Source organism: Globicephala melas, chromosome 2 (genome assembly GCF_963455315.2).
Source record: "Globicephala melas chromosome 2, mGloMel1.2, whole genome shotgun sequence".
Taxonomy (NCBI): Eukaryota; Metazoa; Chordata; class Mammalia; order Artiodactyla; family Delphinidae; genus Globicephala; species Globicephala melas.
This window is the reverse complement of record NC_083315.2, coordinates 1,028,905-1,048,724: the sequence shown is the minus strand read 5'-3', so window position 1 is coordinate 1,048,724 and position 19,820 is coordinate 1,028,905. Positions and strand designations below refer to the sequence as shown.

The 19,820-nt window shown below is 44.9% G+C and overlaps 1 protein-coding gene and 1 long non-coding RNA gene across 2 annotated transcripts in view; both read left to right on the top strand.

The window, feature by feature from the left end:
- The window catches only part of MPP7 (MAGUK p55 scaffold protein 7), a 413,704-nt gene that overhangs the window by 30,217 nt on the left and 363,667 nt on the right, over positions 1–19,820 (top strand). The gene's annotated exons all lie outside the window — the stretch shown is intronic.
- Positions 1–19,820, top strand: part of LOC115839975 (uncharacterized) — a 33,743-nt gene that overhangs the window by 8,702 nt on the left and 5,221 nt on the right. The gene's annotated exons all lie outside the window — the stretch shown is intronic.

Below are 19,820 nucleotides of genomic sequence, written 5' to 3'. Positions count from 1 at the left end.
AAAATGCATGATTTTACAATATTCAATACCAAGCTCCTTGTTTTAATGTGTATGTTTCTATGTTTAAAGAATGTTCTTGGCCAGAAAGTTAATAAGTTTAAAAGTCATTCCAATTTTTCAGTTGAGAGAATATACATATGAGAAAATACAGGTGGTTTTATGGGTGACAAGATTTGAGAAGATAGACCCAAGAACTAAAATATGTGTGACGAGGAGTATGATAAAAATTGGAAAATTTTAAAATATGGAAACATGGGTCCTGTGCCTTATAACCCATTGTTCGTTTGGTTTTGTTTTTCTTTATGTCAGAAAGCTTCTAAGAGTTCTTTGTCATTCTTGTAAAATTTCAGGAGGATGTGGCTAAGTATCAGTCTGTTAAAATGTATCAATATTAGATGGGGAGATTTTCTCTGTTATTGCTTTCATTACTATCTCTGTTCTCTTCCTGGAATTGTATTCATCCTCATGGATGGATCCTACATCTCTCTCAATCTGTCATTCATATTTTCTTTCACTTTTTTATCTGTCTGGAAGTTTATGTTGACTTAGCTTCTTAATTCATGAATATGATCTAAATAAAAAGAAATCAGCTTCAGATATATCTAAATTCTCACTGAATGTTTTCTATTTCTCTTGTCACAGTTAAGATATAATAACTGAAATAGAGAATCATTAATAAATGTTTAATAATTTTCCTAAATTTTATAAAAAGTTTACTTATCAAAAAACCCAATGATCTAAAGAGGTTGGCTAATAATGGATACTCATTTCATAAATGACTAATAAATAACAAAAGTAACTAGTGGCAGAGTAGGGTTAACATATATTGGCTCTGAATTGGGTCTAAATGAGTCCACAGTGGGTAAGTAGTCTTATCAGCCTACTCCAAAATGAAAATATCCACTTCTAACAAATATGTCTTACTTCCCTTTACAATAGTAGCAGTTAATGAATCTTTTAATTACACTTATACATTATTCTCATCAGCCCAGCTCCCAATGGAAATATCAACTTTTAACAAATACCTGTCTCACTAATAAAGGGTAACTTAAATATATAGGCAGACACTTAAAACTGAAAGATACCTAGTCCAACCTCTTCATTTTTTTTTGGATATTTTTATTTATTTATATTTTAAATTTTTTATTTATTTTTATTTTTGGCCGCGTTGGGTCTTCGTTGCTGTGCGCAGGCTTTCTCTAGTTGCGGTGAGCGGGGGCTACTCTTCGTTGCAGTGCACAGGCTTCTCACTGTGGTGGCTTCCCTTGTTGTGGAGCATGGGCTCTAGGTGCACGGGCTTCAGCAGTTGTGGCTCACGGGCTCAGAAGTTGTGGCTCGCGGGCTCTAGAGCACAGGCTCACGAGCTGTGGCGCACGGGCTTAGTTGCTCCGAGGCACGTGGGATCTTCCCAGACCAGGGCTCGAACCCGTGTCCCCTTGATTAGCAGGTGGATTCTTAACCACTGTGCCACCAGGGACGCCCCCTCTTCGTTTTAACAGTGAGGAATCTGAATCACAAGGATTAAATGATTTGTCTAAGATAACAGTGAGAAACACGGTTTCTTGATTCCTACCTCATTCATAAACAATCCATCGTCTGAACCATCAGCATGACTGGTCTTGGTGACAGTGAGATATGCCTTGGGAACAAGCCAGACTTATCAGAAAAGAAAATGCTGTGCACAGAGCTGCTTCTGGGGAAACGACACCAAAATAACCATCGGAACTCTGCAGAGCCCAGGCTACTAGAGGCGCCAGGCGCCAAACTCGTGAAGTAGTAAATCAGAGAAAGGGATGTAACATAGTGAGCTGTTACTGAAACGGACTCTAGGCACTCTCAGACACACGTAAATAAAATCAATCTATAACGTGGCCCTACAATCTCCGTGCCAAGCCCACACCTACTTTTCTCTTACTCACTTCTCTCTCAAGGCCTCTTTCGCTTCTCTGTCTCCTTTCCCCCATCACCACTCCCTCAAAATCTAATTTTTTTAAATATTTATTCATTTATTTGGCTGCACCTGGGCCTTAGTTGCAGCAGGTGGGATCCTCGTTGCCGCGTGCAAGACCTTTGCTGCGGCATGCAGGCTCTTAGTTGCAGCATGCATGTGGGATCTAGTTCCCTGACCGGGGATGGAACCCGGCCCCCTGCATTAGGAGCACGGAGTCTTATCCACTGTGCCACCAGGGAAGTCCCTCGAAATCTAATTTTAACTAGATTATATTTCCATCAGTATTTTTTTTTTACGTGGCAGGGGAGAGGGTAAAAAGTATACAACACATAGGCAGCGTAATTTCCCCTAAGTCCTGAATTCCTTAAACTTGATCTTAGCTATGTAATTTAGGCATTTTCCCTATAGATTTAATTTAAGGGTAAAATTTAAAGCTTTAAAAATAAGGCTGTATTTTTTCCCTTTAAAAGAATTATAAGGTTGCTGCATTATGCACCGCGTGATCCATATTTTGGAAAAGAATTTTGAAGAAAAATAAAGATTATTAAACTTACCATACATTTATATGACTGGAAGTATCTCTTTCTATGAATCTTGCTAATTAGAGGATTAAGTACCTTTAAAGAAATATTCTTTAAAGAAGTGCGTCTACTGTGAAATTTATCAGACGGCAGATAAAAGCCAGCTCCTGTAAAGGAAGAGGAAGAGAGCAGAAGCCCACTCTCTAATTCTTTCTTCTTCTTCTAACACGTACTTTCCTCTAAATCTGTAATGTTCTGCCTTGATGGAGCATTAACTTAGCGCTTGGACTGTGCCGGCGGTGGCAACTGACACGTCAACGATATGGAAGGACTGTTTACTCTCATCACATTGTCGAAAGGTAATGAAAACAGAATTTCTCAGTGGTTTTCATGGCACGTGAGCACAGGCCAATTTACAGTTATTCCATGATCCTATTTTAGTCCCCTGTTGATAATGGAGTCCCCGCTGTGTTGTTTCTTTTAAAAATCTCATACTTTTGAGTAAGTTGACATTCGATGTGTGCTATGTCTATTTCTAGATGTAGTGTTATTAAAGAAATTATCATCTGAGCGTGTGAACACACAACATTGTACCTCTAGCTTCTTGAGGGTATGGTCTTCTGAACCTTAGAAGTTTGCTTCCAGGGCGGCTTAGCCCCTTTCTGCAAAGCAGGAAAGTTCCAGCTCAGACTCTGGAATAATTCAGATCCTCTGTAAGTGGTAGACAAAGGACCCTAAGTCCACACATCACCAGCCCAACATCGGATCAGACTCTAACTACTGATAGTGTCTGACCATTTACCCCAGTGTTTCTAGGAGATCGCTTCCTCATTTACAGCTCGCCTTCTTCTTTGAAGGTGGGAAACTTCATTGCTGCTTTTCTCCCTGTGCTTCACTGCCTCACCCCCTGCACACTGGGTACTCCCCCATCCCCATCGCATCCAGCCGAGTGAATGGTTTGCGCCTCTGAACGTCAGTGTTCAGTGACTAGTATCCCTAGACCTCCTCTTTCTTTTGGAGCTTTTCCAACGGCCTGGGATTTGGACACCCACCTGCCTCACTGACCGCAGCCTGGCAGAGCTAAGGTTCATCACCTCCAAGGACTGTGCTTGTCTGCACTGGATCCGACCACTATCTATCCTGACATCTTTACAGCGTTCCCCAAATGAGAGATCTGGCAGCGGGGGCTCTGCAGAGAAGCCCTCCTAAGAACACAGGCTTCCGAACCGTCACCATATGGGCAAAAGCCAGCTCCCTAGTCCAGTGGTGGCAGAGGTCCCGAGACGCGTGGGGCATGGGGGCAAGGATGGCCCATCAGAAGGTGACCTTCTCATGCAGCAGCAAAGGCCAACTTGAAGCTCTCTCAGCCTATAAACCAGTCTATAAAAATAATTAAATAAGCCTTCAGAGCAACAGCCATTCACTCTGGAGAGCCAAACAGGCATCCAACACCCAACATCCTGAATCGGTGTCTTTCCGAGGCAGAAGGGAAGTGATGCCCCTACTGCATTTTGAAATGAAAGCAGAAGTTACTCTGCGGCCGGGCTAGAGCTTAACGTTTTCAGCAAGACGTGGATCCTTTATTTGCTCTCCACTCAACGACGCTCTGACTGCAAGTCCTGTTCACAGCGAAGGGGAACTGAGACCAGGGTGCAGAAACTAAGCCCCCAACTTGCCTTGGGTCGAGCCGCTGTTTCAGGTAAAATCGGGGGTTGCCCTGCCTAAATAATGCAAAGTATTGTGTGTGGCGGCCATTAGAATGAGCCTCTCAGACCGCCTAGTGCAGGAGGTATAACCGGCCTCCAGCCCCGGCCCCTGGCATGCTGGCAGCCAGGCCAAGCTTCCCAAGGGCTGCTCCGGGCGGTGCCCGGGCACGGCAGGGATGCCGAGGGGGCCCACAACTGGGAGGCAGGGCCTCCTCCCATGGGTGACTCTGGCTCAAAGACCCTTTCAACCTTGCGGGATTTTCTTAGAACCGCACAGCAGTCTACAGCTCTCCTCCACACCTTTACTCCCCGTCCTTTCCTCCCACGCCGTCCGCTTCCCCTCCATCCCTCCTCCCCGCCCCCCTTCATGGGTGTCAGACCTGCATCAAGTCTGCTGGCTCCTCCCACCCCTTCTGCTGCCTCCCCACCCTTCCTCACAGGTGTTTGCGCCAGTGCACCTCTTTTGAATACATCTAATCCCTTCTTGGCGTCTGCTTCTCAGAGGACCTAAATAGCTAAGTCACTATTTAGCTATTTTGTTTTGCGTGTGCAATTTGGAACCAAACATACTTTCTGAATTCTTAGTAATGAAAGAATGTGAATTACATATATTGACCAATTAACTCTGTTGACCTAAACGCGTAGAAAGCATTTCAGTTCTGAGTAACTTAAAATGTCTAGAGCAAGGCGCTCTAGACTTGAAGAGCTATCATAGGAGCCGCAAGGAAAGAGGTGAGGCCAGGCAGTCTCCCCGTCCTACGTGCACTGGAATGAACTTGTAGAGGAGGTGCTGTAACAACTGAGAAAGCACAGACTGCCTCAAGGCTTGGCTGGGGGTGGACAGGGCTCTGAGGGACACACTGTCCCTCATTACCCAGTCACTCATCCACACAACAAAGTCCACTCAGCACCCGCTCCACAACGAGCTTGCCTTCAAGGATGATAGAGGCAGGCCTTTCCAACTCATCACTTTGCCATTTCCCTTTTGCTGGTGTAAAAAAAATCAATAATCAGAAACCTCAATTAAACAGAGTTAGGAGACCAGCAGGGGGCACTCTCACGCACTGTGATGGCAGCAGAAGCCAGCAGGAAGAAGATAAACTCCCCCTCTTTCCTGGCGAGGACTCAGCCAACAACAAGCCCTGGACTCTGTTTACTTCGGCCCTAGTAAATCTTCCCCTCCGCTCTATAAAAGTGGTCTCCTCCCCTTGCTGTGCAGGGCCTTGCCTGTGGTTCCCCATGGTTACAGATCTCGAATTGCAATTCTCTGCTGATCTCAAATAAACCCATCTTTGCGGGAGGAATATGTGGCCAGTACTAGGGACACAGGCGTCCGCCCACGTGTCTACCTTCTGAATGCCTGGGTTTCAGACAGTACCCAGGAGTCCACTTGACCTTTACCTGTTGTTAAAGTTTCTTTGTAAAAAGTAAGTATATGGGATTTGGTTACAGTTTGCTTTATATTTTTCTGTTTGTTTGAAATTTGTCATATTAAAATTAGGTAAAAGTGAAAAGTGATCTCATAGACTGAAAAAATGTTTTCCCTTTTTTATGTGGAAATAATTTCACACTTAGAGAAAAGTTGAAAGAATAATACTTTCTGATCTTTTGTTGTCAGTGTATAGGAATGCAAGAGATTTCTGTGCATTAATTTTGTATCCTGCTACTTTACCAAATTTTTTGATTAGGTCTAGTAGTTTCCTGGTGGCATCTTTAGGATTTTCTATGTATAGTATCATGTCATCTTCAAACAGTGACAGTTTTACTTCTTCTTTTCCAATTTGTATTCCTTTTATTTCTTTCTCTTCTCTGATTGCCATGGCTAGGACTTCCAAAACTGTGTTGAATAAGAGTGGTGAGAGTGGACATCCTTGTCTTGTTCCTGATCTTAGTGGCACAGCCAAAGCAATCTTGAGAAAGAAAAATGGAGTTGGAGGAATCAGGTTCCCCAACTCCAAACTATACCACAAAGCTACAGTAATCAAGATGGTATGGTACTGGCACAAAAACAGAAATATAGATCAATGGTACAGGATAGAAAGCCCAGAGATAAACCCACACACCTATGGTCACCTTATCTTTGATAAAGGAGGCAAGAAAGTACAATGGAGAAAAGACAGCCTCTTCAATAAGTGGTGCTGGGAAACCTGGACAGCTACGTGTAAAAGAATGAAATTAGAGTACTCCCTAACACCATACACAAAAATAAACTCAAAATGGATTAAAGACCTAAATGTAAGGCCAGACACTATAAAACTCTTAGAGGAAAACATAGGCAGAACATTCTATGACATACACCACAGCAAGATCTTTTTGACCCACCTCCTAGAGCAATGGAAATAAAAACAAAAATAAACAAATGGGACTTAATTAAACTTAAAAGCTTTTGCACAGCAAAGAAAACCATAAACAAGACAAAAAGACAACCCTCAGAATGGGAGCAAATATTTGCAAATGAAACAAAAGACAAAGGATTAATCTCCAAAATATACAAAAGCTCATGGAGCTCGATATCAAAAACACAAACAATCCAGTTAAAACATGAGCAGAAGACCTAAATAGACATTTCACCAAGGAAGACATACCGATGGCCAAGAGGCACATGAAAAGATGCTCAACATCACTAATTATTAGAGAAATACACATCAAAACTACAATGAGGTATCACCTCACGCTGGTCAGAATGGCCATTATCAAAAAATCTAGAAACGATAAATTCTGGAGAGGATGTGGAGAAAAGGGAACCTTCTTGCACTGTTGGTGGGAATGTAAATTGATACAGCCACAATTGAGAACAGTATGGCAGTTCCTTAAAAAACTAAAACTAGAACTACCATAGGACCCAGCAATCCCACTCCTGGGCATATACCCTGAGAAAACCATAATTCAAAAAGTCGTGTACCACAATGTTCATTGCAGCTCTATTTAGAATAGCCAGGACGTGGAAACAACCTAAGTGTCCATCGACAGATGAATGGATAAAGAAGATGTGGCACATATATACAATGGAATATTACTCAGCCATAAAAAGAAATGAAATGGAGTTATTTGTAGTGAGGTGGATGGACCTAGAGTCTGTCATACAAAGTGAAGTAAGTCAGAAAGAGAAAAACACCGTATGAGAACGCATATATATGGAATCTAAAACATATATATATATACAGTACTGATGAATCTAGTAGGGCAGGAATAAAGAGGCAGACATAAAGAATGGACTTGAGGACGTGGGGTGGGAGGGGGAAGCTGGGACGAAGTGAGAGAGTGGCATGGACTTATACACACTACCAAATGTAAAATAGTTGGCTGGTGGGAAGCAGCCACATAGCACAGGGAGATCGGCTCGGTGCTTTTCGACCACCTAGAGGGGTGGGGTAGGGAGGGTGGGAGGGAGGCTAAAGAGGGAGGGGATATGGGGACGTGTGTATGCATATGGCTGATGCACGTTGTTGTACAACAGAAAGTAACACAGTGTTGTGAAGCAATTATACTCCAATAAAGATCTATTAAAAAAGAAAAAGTATATATAGTACCAAGAACATCCACATTGTTCCCCTATTATTAACACTTTACCTCATTCACTTTATCATTTGCTCTATCTCTTCCAAATATTTTTTCCTGAATGAGATGAGAGTAAGTTGCATACATTAAGGCTCTTTATCTCCATATACTTCACTGTTTATTTCCTAACAATTGCACAGTTACTAACTTCAGTAAACTTAACACCATGCAATGCTTTTACCTAATCTAATCTATCATCGGTAACAGTATTCCAGTTTTGTCATTTAAATCAATAATGTCCCTTATAGAAATTTTTTTCCCTCCAGTACACAATTTAATTTAGTTGTCATGTCTCTTTCAGTCTCTTTTATTTATTTATTTTTTTTGCGGCACGCGGGCCTCTCACTGCTGTGGCTTCTCCCATTGCGGAGCACAGGCTCCGGACGCGCAGGCTCAGCGGCCATGGCTCACGGGCCCAGCCGCTCCGCGGCATGTGGGATCTTCCCGGACCGGGGCACGAACCCGCTTCCCCTGCATCGGCAGGCGGACCCTCAACCACTGTGCCACCAGGGAAGCCCCCAGTCTCCTTTTAATCTAGAACATTGCTATAGCTTTCCTTGAAATGTTTGAAAAATACAGCTCCCCACCCCCTTTTTAAAATAGAATATTCCTCACTTTGCGTTTGCCTAGTTTCCTCATGATGAGATGCAGGTATACATTCTTGACCAAAATACTACACAGGTAATATACCCTTCTCAGGACCACTTCTGGAGGCACGTGGTAGTCCTCTGTTCCTCCCTGGTGATGTTGATTTAGATCATATAATTTGCTGTTTTCTTCCCTCTTACAACCAATAAGTAGTCTCGGGGGAGACGCCAAGCCCCTCATCAAAGTACCTGGATTGAGCATCTTGATGACTCTCGCCTGATCCAGGCTTTGCTGTGAGTGTCCATCTCCAGCACACCCTTCACGCTGGTCAGTGAGCCCTCATCGAGAGTCTTCTCTCATCCCCAGATGCCTACCACTCATTATTGGTTATCATTATTACTATTATTATGGACTTGTGGATTACTACCTTCCCAATGGCTTATAATGTACTAACACAATTACTGGGGTGCCACATTGTCCTAGGACAATAGCTGGGGAGACCCAGATTCGAAACGCGCTTGAATTGTATTCCTCTGGACTACAAAATGGGGGGGGCTTATAAAGGCAGAAACTGCAAAATCACATAAGTTGTTTGTCCAGAATTAGGACTGGAGCTGGAAGAAGGAAGGGTGCTTGCCAAGCAAGGATTGGCTGGGGTCTGAAATGGTTGTGCAGTTACCGGGGGAGACCCTGAGACCATAGGATTGCAGCTGGCAGCTGCCAGCAGATACTGGCTTGAGAACAGCTGGTGGTGTCCTTGAGTCTGACACAGTTCAGAAAATTCAAGTTCCCAGGGATGCGGGAAGGTGTCTGAAACCACATCCTCAGCGGCCACCGGCTCCATTTCTAATGCCTGAACCACAGTTACTCCATTTTGATTCTCCAATGCATTCTTTCCTTTAACGGTTAAAGTAGGTACACAATGCATGTTTAATAGGCCAGACTGACTTCCCCACACCTCAATATGTGAACACTTCTCCCATCACTACTGTCATGATGTTGTGTGGCACTAAGAATGCAGTGCCCTGGGCTTGGAAGGAAATGCCTAGTTCAATTTTCTTTTTTTCTGTTTTTAACCTCTATTTATCATGGAACCTTGCCCAAGTGATTCAGTCTGGCTGAGCCTTGCTTTCTCTACCTGAAAATAGGGCTAATAATACCTACCCTGCAGGGTTGTTGTGATTAGTAAATAAAATGACAACACAAATTCATAGTCTAGTCCCAGCCACATAGCAGCTACTCAATATACCTGAGCTCCCTGCTTTCAGGTCTCTTCGAATGACAGTCTTCGATACAGCGGATCCATCCTAGTTCTACTTTTGTAGCGGGATTCTCATCCGAGAGTATTTGTTGACCCCGTGGGTCGTGTTGGAGGAGATGCCGGAGCCTGGCCCACTCTGCCTCTCTGAATGAGCTTCACTCCACAGACCAGCCAGGTGGAGACCATGTGTCCCACTGTGTGTACAGCTCAGGTCCCACACGCACCCACCCTGCTTCCACCCAGCAGCTGCGCACATGCCATTTGTGGAAGGGGGGTACAGAGGACGAGGCAGGAACAGCAGAGGGCTGGGCTGAAGGTGCCGCCTCGCAGTGGGGTCACAGCAGAAGCCCTGCGCTCTCAGAGCTCACCCAGGGCTCTCCAGATTCACACAGTAACTGAGAAGGCAGTTCCTCCCTGGGGGCCAGTTCTGCGGTGTTGGTCTTGGGGTTAGTTCTGAAAGTTCCGCCAGGGTCTTCTCATCCAGCCTTTGCAGTGATTTTTGTCGACCCAGTTCCCTGTGGAATCCCTTTCTGCTTGAATGTGCTGGAGTCATTACCACTTAAGGCCGAAACTGGCTCAGACACGTGCTCAGAGCTAAAAGTCACGTGGTACATGAGGCTATAAGCTCCGTGGGATTTATCCCCTAATGTTTCCTCTCTGCTCACTGTGGTCTCCCCATTGCCCAGAACAGCCCAGCACAACTGCCCAGGAAATATTTGTGAAACTGTTGAACAAACTGGTAACATTTCCCCTTTATTAGTTATGGGTCCTGTATTAGTTATCTGTTGCTGCATAACAAATTACCCCACATTTTTTTTTTTTTTTTTTTTTTTTTTTGCGGTACACGGGCCTCTCACTGTTGTGGCCTCTCCCGTTGCAGAGCACGGGCTCCGGACGCACAGGCTCAGCGGCCATGGCTCACGGGCCCAGCTGCTCCGCAGCATGTGGGATCTTCCTGGACCGGGGCAAGAACCCATGTCCCCTGCATCGGCAGGCGGACTCTCAACCACTGCGCCACCAGGGAAGCCCTACCCCACATTTAATGGCAGAAAACAACAAACATTTGTTGCCTCGCAGTTTCTATGGGTCAGGACTCTGGGATCGGTGTGGCTGGATGCTTCTGGGCTGGGGTCTCCCACAGGCTGCGGCCATCTCAAGGCCTGGAGGAGGGTCTCCTGCAAGCCCCCCGCCCCCCAGGCTGTTGGCAGGAGTCCTCATTCTTCACTGGGCAGGTGGCTCCAGCTGCCAGAGTGTACTCACAGCCAGGCAGCCTGATTCTCCCCCATATCTTCCCTGCAAGAGGGCAGCTGGTTTTCCCCAGTGTGAGTGATTGAAGGGGGGGAGAGACAGAGAAGGAGAACCACACACATCAGAGACCAAAGCCACAATCTTTGAAGAACCTAGTCTTAGAGATGACATCTCATCTCACACCTATTAAGGTGACTATTATCAACAAACAGTAAGCAACAGGCATGGGCGAGGATGTAGAGAAATTGGAACCCTCGTGCACTGCTGGTGGGAATGTAAAATGGTTCAGCTGCCACGTAAGACTGTTTGACAATTCATCCAAAAAATGAAGCTTTGCATTACCATATGATTGAGCGATTCCACTCACAAGTATATAAACCCCAAAGAACTGAAAGTGGGACTTGTACACCCATGTTCATAGCTGCATTATTCATAATAGCCAAAAGTGGAAGCAGCCCAAGGGTTCATCCACAGATGAGTGGATAAACAAGATATGGTATATACACACAATGGAATATTATTCAGCCTTAAAAAGGAAGGAAATTCGGACACACACTACAACATGGACGAACCTTGAGGATATTATGCTAAGTGAAACGAGCCAGTCACAAAAAACAGATACCGTACGATTCCTCTTACAGGAAGTATCTAGGATAACCAAACTCAATAGAGAAAGAAGAATGGTGGCTGCCAGAGGTGGGGCGGGGGAACAGGGAGTTGTTTAACGGGTGCTGAGTGTCAGTCTGGGATGAAGAAACTTCTGGAGGGAGACGGTGGTGATGGCTGTACAACGATGTGAATATCACTGGACCGAACCTTGCACTGAAGACAACCACTCACCGCTCCTTTGGGTCAGGAATCTGGGAACAGCTTAGCTAGGCGGTTCTTGGTCAGGGCCTCTCACAAGGCTGAACTGTACACTGAGCTGTATGAAAATGGTTAAAATGGTCAATTTTATATATATTTTACCACAATTTAAATAAATAAGAAGAAAGGAATGACATCTCATCATTTCTCCCAAATTCTACTGGCTAGAAGTGAAAGACTAGATCTGGCCGACACTCAAGGAGGGAGGAATTAAGTGTCACCTCCTGAGGGAGAAGCAACAAAGAAAGGATTTGTGGGTATATATTTACAACCCCACACTTAGGAAAAGCTTCCATTCCCAAACAGGCGTAACTGGTAAGAAAGCAGAAAGACACACGAGCTCCGTAAAGCCTGCCTCACAAACTACTTCAGGGGGTGGGCTTCATGCACAGACTGGTCTAGACGTCAAGGATAAGTGTTCATCCTTGGCTCGTACTTAGATTATCCCTTCACACGTGTGGGACTTGACATCTAAACTGAGAAGAAAATACTGATTAGGAGATCAGTATCCAAACTCAGTGCGTTAAGATTCTTTTAGAAAGCAAACTCTATAAATCATTTTCTCCTCTATTACGTGCCACCCCTACCTCCCGAGACTGTCAGGCAAACAGGCTAAAGGCCTATTCTGGCTGATGTAATGTTAACACTAAGAAAAGAAACCTTTAACACAGGGAACTATACTCAGTATCTTGTAATAATCTATAATGGAAAAGAATCTATATATATATTTTAGATTTATATAAACTTTATATATATAAAGTTTTACATAAAGATTTATATACATAGGAACTTTTTTTAAACTTTTTATTTTATACTGGAGTATAGTTGATTAACAATGTTGTGTTAGTTTCAGGTGTACAACAAAGTGATTCAGTTATACATAAACATGTATCTATTCTTTTTCAAATTCTTTTTCCAATTAGGTTGTTACACAATATTGAGTAGAGTTCCCTGTGCTATACAGTAGGTCCTTGTTGGTTATCTATTTTATATATAGTAGTGTGTACATGTTAGTTCCAAACTCTCCCTCCCCACCCTGGTAACCATAAGTTCTCTTAAGTCTGTGAGTCTGTTTCTGTTTTGTAAATGAGTTCATTTGTATCATGTTTTTTAGATTCCGCATATAAATGATATCATACAATATTTCTTTCTGTTTGACTTCATTCAGTATATAAAAACTTTATATATATAACTGAATCACTTTGTTGTACACCTGAAACTAACACAACATTGTAAATCAACTATATTTCAATTAATTTTTTTTAAAAAGCAACCTTTTAAAAATAAAAAGAAAGAAAGAAAATTCTACCTTTTATGATTTCAAATCAAATGTAATTACCTAAAGGACTGCATTTGAAGTGGTACAATATTTGCAAGGACAACATTCAAAATTTGCAATCTGCGATTTTGTTGAATTGTTAGGAGTATATAAAAACATATTCTAGAGGCTTCTTAATAGATTCCCCCATGATCACCCTGGGCCTCTCAGTCATAGAATGGAATGGGTGTGATCATAGGTCAAGGGGGGGGGTGGTCACAGGAGGGGGTGTGGCTGGAGAGAAACACATGCCTCTGCTGATTCCTGTATTAAGGTCTTTAAAATTCTTCTCATGGTAGAAATCAGATGGAGAACACTCACAAGGCAGCATTTCCCACTTCTTCCCAAAGGAATATGCTAACAAATGTGCTTTTAATAAGTCCTCAAGTAGCTTAATTTTTTCTGTATATAATGAGAATTTTATTGTTTTTGTTTCTGATTATTCATCTTTTTCTTCCTACGTTTCTTTTTCCCTTCTGATGAGCTTCCAAACCATCTCCAACTTAAGCTGACACCGCACAGGCTTTTTTGCGATATTGTAGCTGCTTTCCTTCCTCTTCTCTTTTCTTTCCCCAGAGCATATTACAGAAGGGTTGCAGCTATTTCTTAATTTTAAACAGTTGCTTTCTGGGGAAAAAAATCAGGAAAAGAATAAACTTAAAAAAAAATCAGCCCCGCTCTCTCGCTTCTTATTATTTTATTTGTCACTTGACATGCCCGTGGTTACAGCTCCTTCAGGAGACCACAGATCTTCATCAAAAGAGTTACACATACATTATGGCCATTTTTAACCAAAACGGGGATTTTGATGTGCCAGGGGCTTCCTGCTATGGCCTTTCCCCAGATCCTTTTTTTTTTCTCCGAATCCCTCCCCTCCCTTTCTCCCCATTTCTCCCCCCTCCCTCTCCCTCCCTCCCTTTCTCTCCTGGAGGTAAAGGGGTCCATCCTACTATTTCCATTTTTGGCGCTCACCCAGTCTGCCCCTAAAGGCCACCCCCGCTGCTCAGTAACTACCCAATTTCTATACAAGTGCAGGCGCCTTGGGTCAGGAGGCCTCTTCCTTCTGTCTTTGCTGGGGGGCTTCATTTGGGGGAGATTTGCTGACGCGTATTCTGCACCCCCTAGCTAGTGGAGAAGACAGGGGTTCAACTAAGCAACTGAAAATTTTAAAAGTTACTGGCCATGAACTGGGGCTCATTTGACCAGGGTTGTTTGTTCCCCGACATCACATCTTGCTCTGCATGTGAGCGTCTTGTCCTAGTCAGCTGAACCCCTCAGACTCCAAGGTCGTGTCCCCAGATTACGAAGCCTTCAGTTCTTAAAAGCTGTCATTTTCGAAACAAAACTAAACAATAATTTCCAGTTTCATTGTTTGTCTTCTAACATGAGCTCAATATGAACCCTCAACAATCAGAAGTTGTACCATACCTAAGAGAGTTTTGTACAAAATTCTGAAAGTGTGTGCTATTGTTTTCTGGACGGTGAAACAAACGCCAGTGCTGAGACTTGGGTCCCCAGGAAGCCAACTCCGAGCTGGAGACGAGCGTGCATTCGTGCGGGGTGCTGCCAGCGCCGCACCCGGGGAAGGAAATAGGACTGGGCGGAAGTCGGCCCCTGAGGCCAGGGTGCCCTCGGAGCTGTCCCGTCTCACAGGGAGGCTTGGTCAGCCTGTCGCTGGATGTGGGCCACGCAGGGAACGGTGTGTCACCTTGGGCGAGGCTGCTTCCCACCGGCCGCCGGGGAACAGAGGTCTTCACTCCCGCAGGGGCTAGAAGCGCGCGCCACACCACGAGCCTGAAGGTGGGTTCACCTGGCCCCGTCCTGAGGCGCTCTCTGTGCTGCACGCAGGGGCCGCCGTGCCGCGGGGCTGGTCCCCCGCTGCCAGGCGAGCTCTGGCACGGGCGGCAGGGAGAGAAGGGCAGCGAAGGAAGCTGCGCTCCCCTCCCCCTCCCCCGCGTCTTCTCCATCCTTCCGGTGTCTCCCGTGGCGACTCGGTGACCCTCTGCTGCCGCCCGCCCAGGGCAGGGCAGGACTGGCTTTCCAGCTAGACTAGGGCACACCCGGCCTTGTGCCTGGATCCTCACACCCGCCCAAGTTCCAGCCACACAAATCCTTCGCCTTTCCTGGACCGAAGTCCCATCTGCTGTCCTTTTGTGAAAACCTGAAAACATGGCCCAGGGTGAGGAAGGGGTGCTCTTTCTGGAACGACACGTCCCCTGCTGTGCTCTTCCCTTCTCTGCTGTGTGCAGTTAGCCCCATGCTGGACGCCCTCCCCGCGGGCTGGGGCGCTCAGGCTTCTGGTCCCCGCCCAGCAGGGCCCTTGCGGACGCCCCCGGTGCTGTCATGGGGGAGGGGTGACGGAAAGTACCCACCACTCTCTGATCCTCTGGAGTCGCTTGTGTTAAACTCACACACATCAGTGGAAGAACAAGGCAGAACCTCTTCAAAACCATGAGAAATCACTCTTTTACAGAAAGAGCGTGCATTCCCATTTCCCTTCAAAGTTTTCCTTTGGAGTTGAGCTTGGTAAAGACGTATATCAGAATACATTAGAGGTTCTGTGACGTGTTGATATTTACAGAATAGCATTTTACTTTATATGTTATTTGAAATTCTGGGTTTGGGGTACTGAATAATAATACACCCCTGCCATTTTAGTCTGGCTAGAATCAAATACAGCTTTATGTGTATACAGTCCGCATTCCTCTGTCCTCTACAGCCGGGGGTGGGGGCAGGAGGTCAGGAAGGGTTGGCACTGCTTTTAAGGCTGGGCCTAGGTTTAAATGGCAGATATGACTGAACTGAACCACAACTAGAGTTGAGTAAGATAATCAGAAGTTAAGAAGAATTCGGACTCAACAAAAAATGATGTGGCAGGTTAAATACAGTCCTCCCTCGGTATCTGTGACTCCTGTGGAAACCACAGTCCTCTGGACGCTCAAGTGCTTTGTATAGATGGCGTGGTACACGGTCTGTCCTCTGTATCCGTGGGTCCACGTCAGCGGCTTCAACCAACCTCGGATCCCGTTTGAATAGAATTGATACTGAACTCGCGGATATGGAGGGCCAACTGTAGAAATTGTTTATAGTACTTGTGCATTTTGGATTTAAGAGAAATTTGGTTTCCCGTCATGGTTTAGTGGTAGAGATTTGTCAACCAGGTAGCAGAGCTAGTTCTGGGTTCTTTCTCTAGGTCAACCACTGACTGACTCATTTTACCTCATTTACTTTTCCCAGGGCATTTAGTTTCCTTTTTTCACCCACAGAATTTTTTTCCTCCCATTTGCACAGATTAAAATGTGGTAAAATTAGTTACGAAGACAGGAGTCGATTTTAGGAAGTCAATATTCTACTAAAGCTCAGATTTGTAGAACTGGAGAATTCTTTTTATAACTTAAAATGAACAGAAGACACTCAGATACACTGGTGCATGAACAAGAAATCGAGGTTTTAGTTTTATTATTCAGAACAACACTAGGTCTTGCTGCAGTGACAAGTAACCTTAAAATCTCCATGACTTACAGTCCTAGCCTACGTGGCACCTCCAGTGAAGGGTGACAGGAGTTTTGCTCCACAGACCATCAGAGACTCAAGCTGACATTGGCTCCATGCTCATCACACTGCATCTCAGCACGTGGCTTCAAGGGCACCACAGCAAAGGCACGCTGTGGAGGACTCAGCTAAACCCTACTCACAGCCCAGAACTGGTCACGTGGCCCCAACCTAACAGTAAGCAACTAGGAAGGAGAGGAGGGCCAGAAGCGGTGCTCTTGTCATCTCTACCACGCTGTGGTTTTCGGATCTGTGCAGAGTGTGTCCGTGTTACCAGCAATCTGGAAACACGATTAATACAATCTTTATTTAAAAGGCATGATAGGAAGGGAGTTACTGTGTTAGTTTACACGGAGTTGAGCTTTGATATAGCATTTAAAATGATATACATTTTAACAAGTACCAGAATCATTAGACAGCTCAATAAAACAGAGATTCTTCATCCCTATCCCTAGAGATTTGTGATCCAGCAAACCTGAGGTGCAGTCCAGGAATTTGGATTTTAACAAAAGCACCCCTGAGTGTTTTTCTGCAGGTGGTCTTCATAGTTTGATGAACACAAGATGATTGGTTTCTGCCTTCTGACATTGATACATCAGGGTTTCAGCAGGCATGAGAGAGAGAGACAGACAGAGATTCTGAGGGTTAGAACACTAGGAAGCAGGTGGCTATTACTTATCTTTGATCTCTAGGAGACAAAAGCCTTGGTAGAAATGGATCCCCAAACTTCAGAAGTGTGTGGAAAAAAAAACAGCCCAAAATGAAAGAGAATAAGTAGAAAGTGCATTGTGAGAAGCTGTGGAGGATGCATGGACCATGAGGGGGTGTAAAGGAAGAGAGGAAATGAGGGTAGTGCACATCCCTGGTGGACCAATCATGTCGCTCCATGGAGGGATTAGTGTATCTGGGTCAACATATGGTCTGGCGGAAAGAGAAGGTGCCGAGACTGTTCCACAATATGGCAAAGGATTTTTATGATGGTTTTATTTAGAACCACTAAACTGCAGAACTAAGACAACGCCAAGAAGGGGCAAAGTACAGTTGAACTTACCATTATTGAAAATGTGATCGATCACTCACTAAAGAAATCACCAGAGACGTGTACACATGTTACGCACATAGTTTTTGCAACATTTTTATAATGATAAACAATTGGAAATCACCTGTTTGCCAGTTGGAAATTAGTTACGAACATTTGGCTTTATCCATGGGGCTGGGATGCTATGTAACCATTAAAATGCTTCTGGGGCGGGACTTCCCTGGTGGCGCAGTGCTTAAGAATCTGCCTGCCAATGCAGGGGACACGGGTTCGAGCCCCGGTCTGGGAAGATCCCACATGCTGCGGAGCAACTAAGCCCGTGCGCCACAACTACTGAGCCCACGTGCCACAACTACTGAAGCCTGCACGCCTAGAGCCTGTACTCCGCAACAAGAGAAGCCACCGTAGCGAGAAGCCCGCGCACCGCAACAGAGAGTAGCCCCTGCTTGCCACAACTAGAGAAAGCCCGTGCACAGCAACGAAGACCCAACACAGCCAAAAACTAAATAAATATAAATAAATAAATAAATAAATAAAATAAAATGCTCTGGGGCAATCAGGAAAGACTGGGTTGTATTAGCAGGCTTACAAAAATCTCCTTCCAATACTGGAATGAATAAAACAAGATACACCAAAGAAAACACCATCCAACAACAAATCTAGGAAAATTTCCCAACCTCATACCACAGACTTCAGGAAATACAAATCTAAATACAAAACATCTGATATATCCAAAATACAAAACAATCAAGCCCAAATGGATACAAAATCTGGGAACCAACCCACAGCTCCCTTTTTGGAGTGAGCTGCACGATGTGGTGAGAAGAGGCCCGCTAAAAAGTTTTCTCACTTTGGAGGGACAGGAAATGGGGGCTTGAGTTGGCGAGAGAAAAGATCTGGAATGTTCCGCCCGGGGCCCTTCTTCCTAAGTGAAAGCCAAACATCAGCCGAAGGTCACAGTGGTGGGAGAGAGGCCAGAAATGAGCTTCCAACAGCAATTCTCTCTGAGGGGCCAGCAGCTCTGGACAGAGCAAGCTGGGCGGGGGGCAGTGCCTGAGGCCACACCAGGCAGGGCGTTCACACCACTCGGCTGGGCTCTGACCACAGCTTCCAGCAGCCAGAGAGGGGAGACAAACCCAGACCTCCAGACCCACCACCATCCACCGGACAGGGCAGGCTCTACTCACCGGGCCGGGCCTCCAGACGAGGGTTTCAACAGAATCAAAAATAAGATGAATGTGAAAACAGTTCCCAGCTTTGAGGGCTCGTGGAAACACGCCCCTCCCCACTCTTCCCGGGCAGCTTGGGACCAACAGATACAAATGATGCTAATCCAAGCCCCAGCTCACTCACCCTCTACAGGGAAGATGCAGACCGTGCTCAGGTAAACAGGGAGTAAAAAGACCACGTAGATACTGTTTTGGGGTGAAAAGCAGCCCATGTAGGATGGGCACTATTTCAAAATGACTAAACAAGAAGAAACCCAGCTTGGGGTCTGTGCAATAATTCTACCCCTCATCCCCTTAAGAAAAAAAAAAAGGAAGAGGAGGAAAGGAGTGTGTTACACTCATACTGCTCACCGCACAACAAGTCAGTAAGTCAAGAGACAAGTTGCTGGGGCAAGGAATAGCGACTTTATTTGGAAAACCAGAAGACCAAGAAGACGGTGGACTAGTGTCCCTAAGAGCCACCTTACCTGAGTTAGAATTCGGGCTTCTCTATAGGAAAAGGGAAGGGGGTATGGCTGGCTGCTGCAAACTTCTTAGTGCTGGAATCCTTTGTTTTTGCAGCTGTCCATGTAGGTCTCTCATGATGTTCCTATAAACCAACAAGACAATTGTTTTGTTTTCTGTTCTGCAGCTTTTTATCTCTGTATGAATGGGAAAGTGTTATTCCTTTAAAGGTCAGAGCCTTGAGAATGGGCTATGCTGTATGTATATTTCAGGCTACAGGCAACAGTCTTTTACAAAAGGTGCAGAGCCAGCATGACTAAGCACAGGCAACAGCACAGGGTTAGAGCTAAAGGAATAGATCCAGTATGGAGTCAGGTTTGCTCTTCTCTGTTTCAGGAGGTCAAAATGCATAAGAACAAGCAAAAGCTCACATTGGAAGAAAACTTCAGAAAATTGCTTCTATGCTTAAGTAAGTTAAAAAGAAACATTTGATCAAAATAACATAACGGGGCTTCCCTGGAGGCACAGTGGTTGAGAG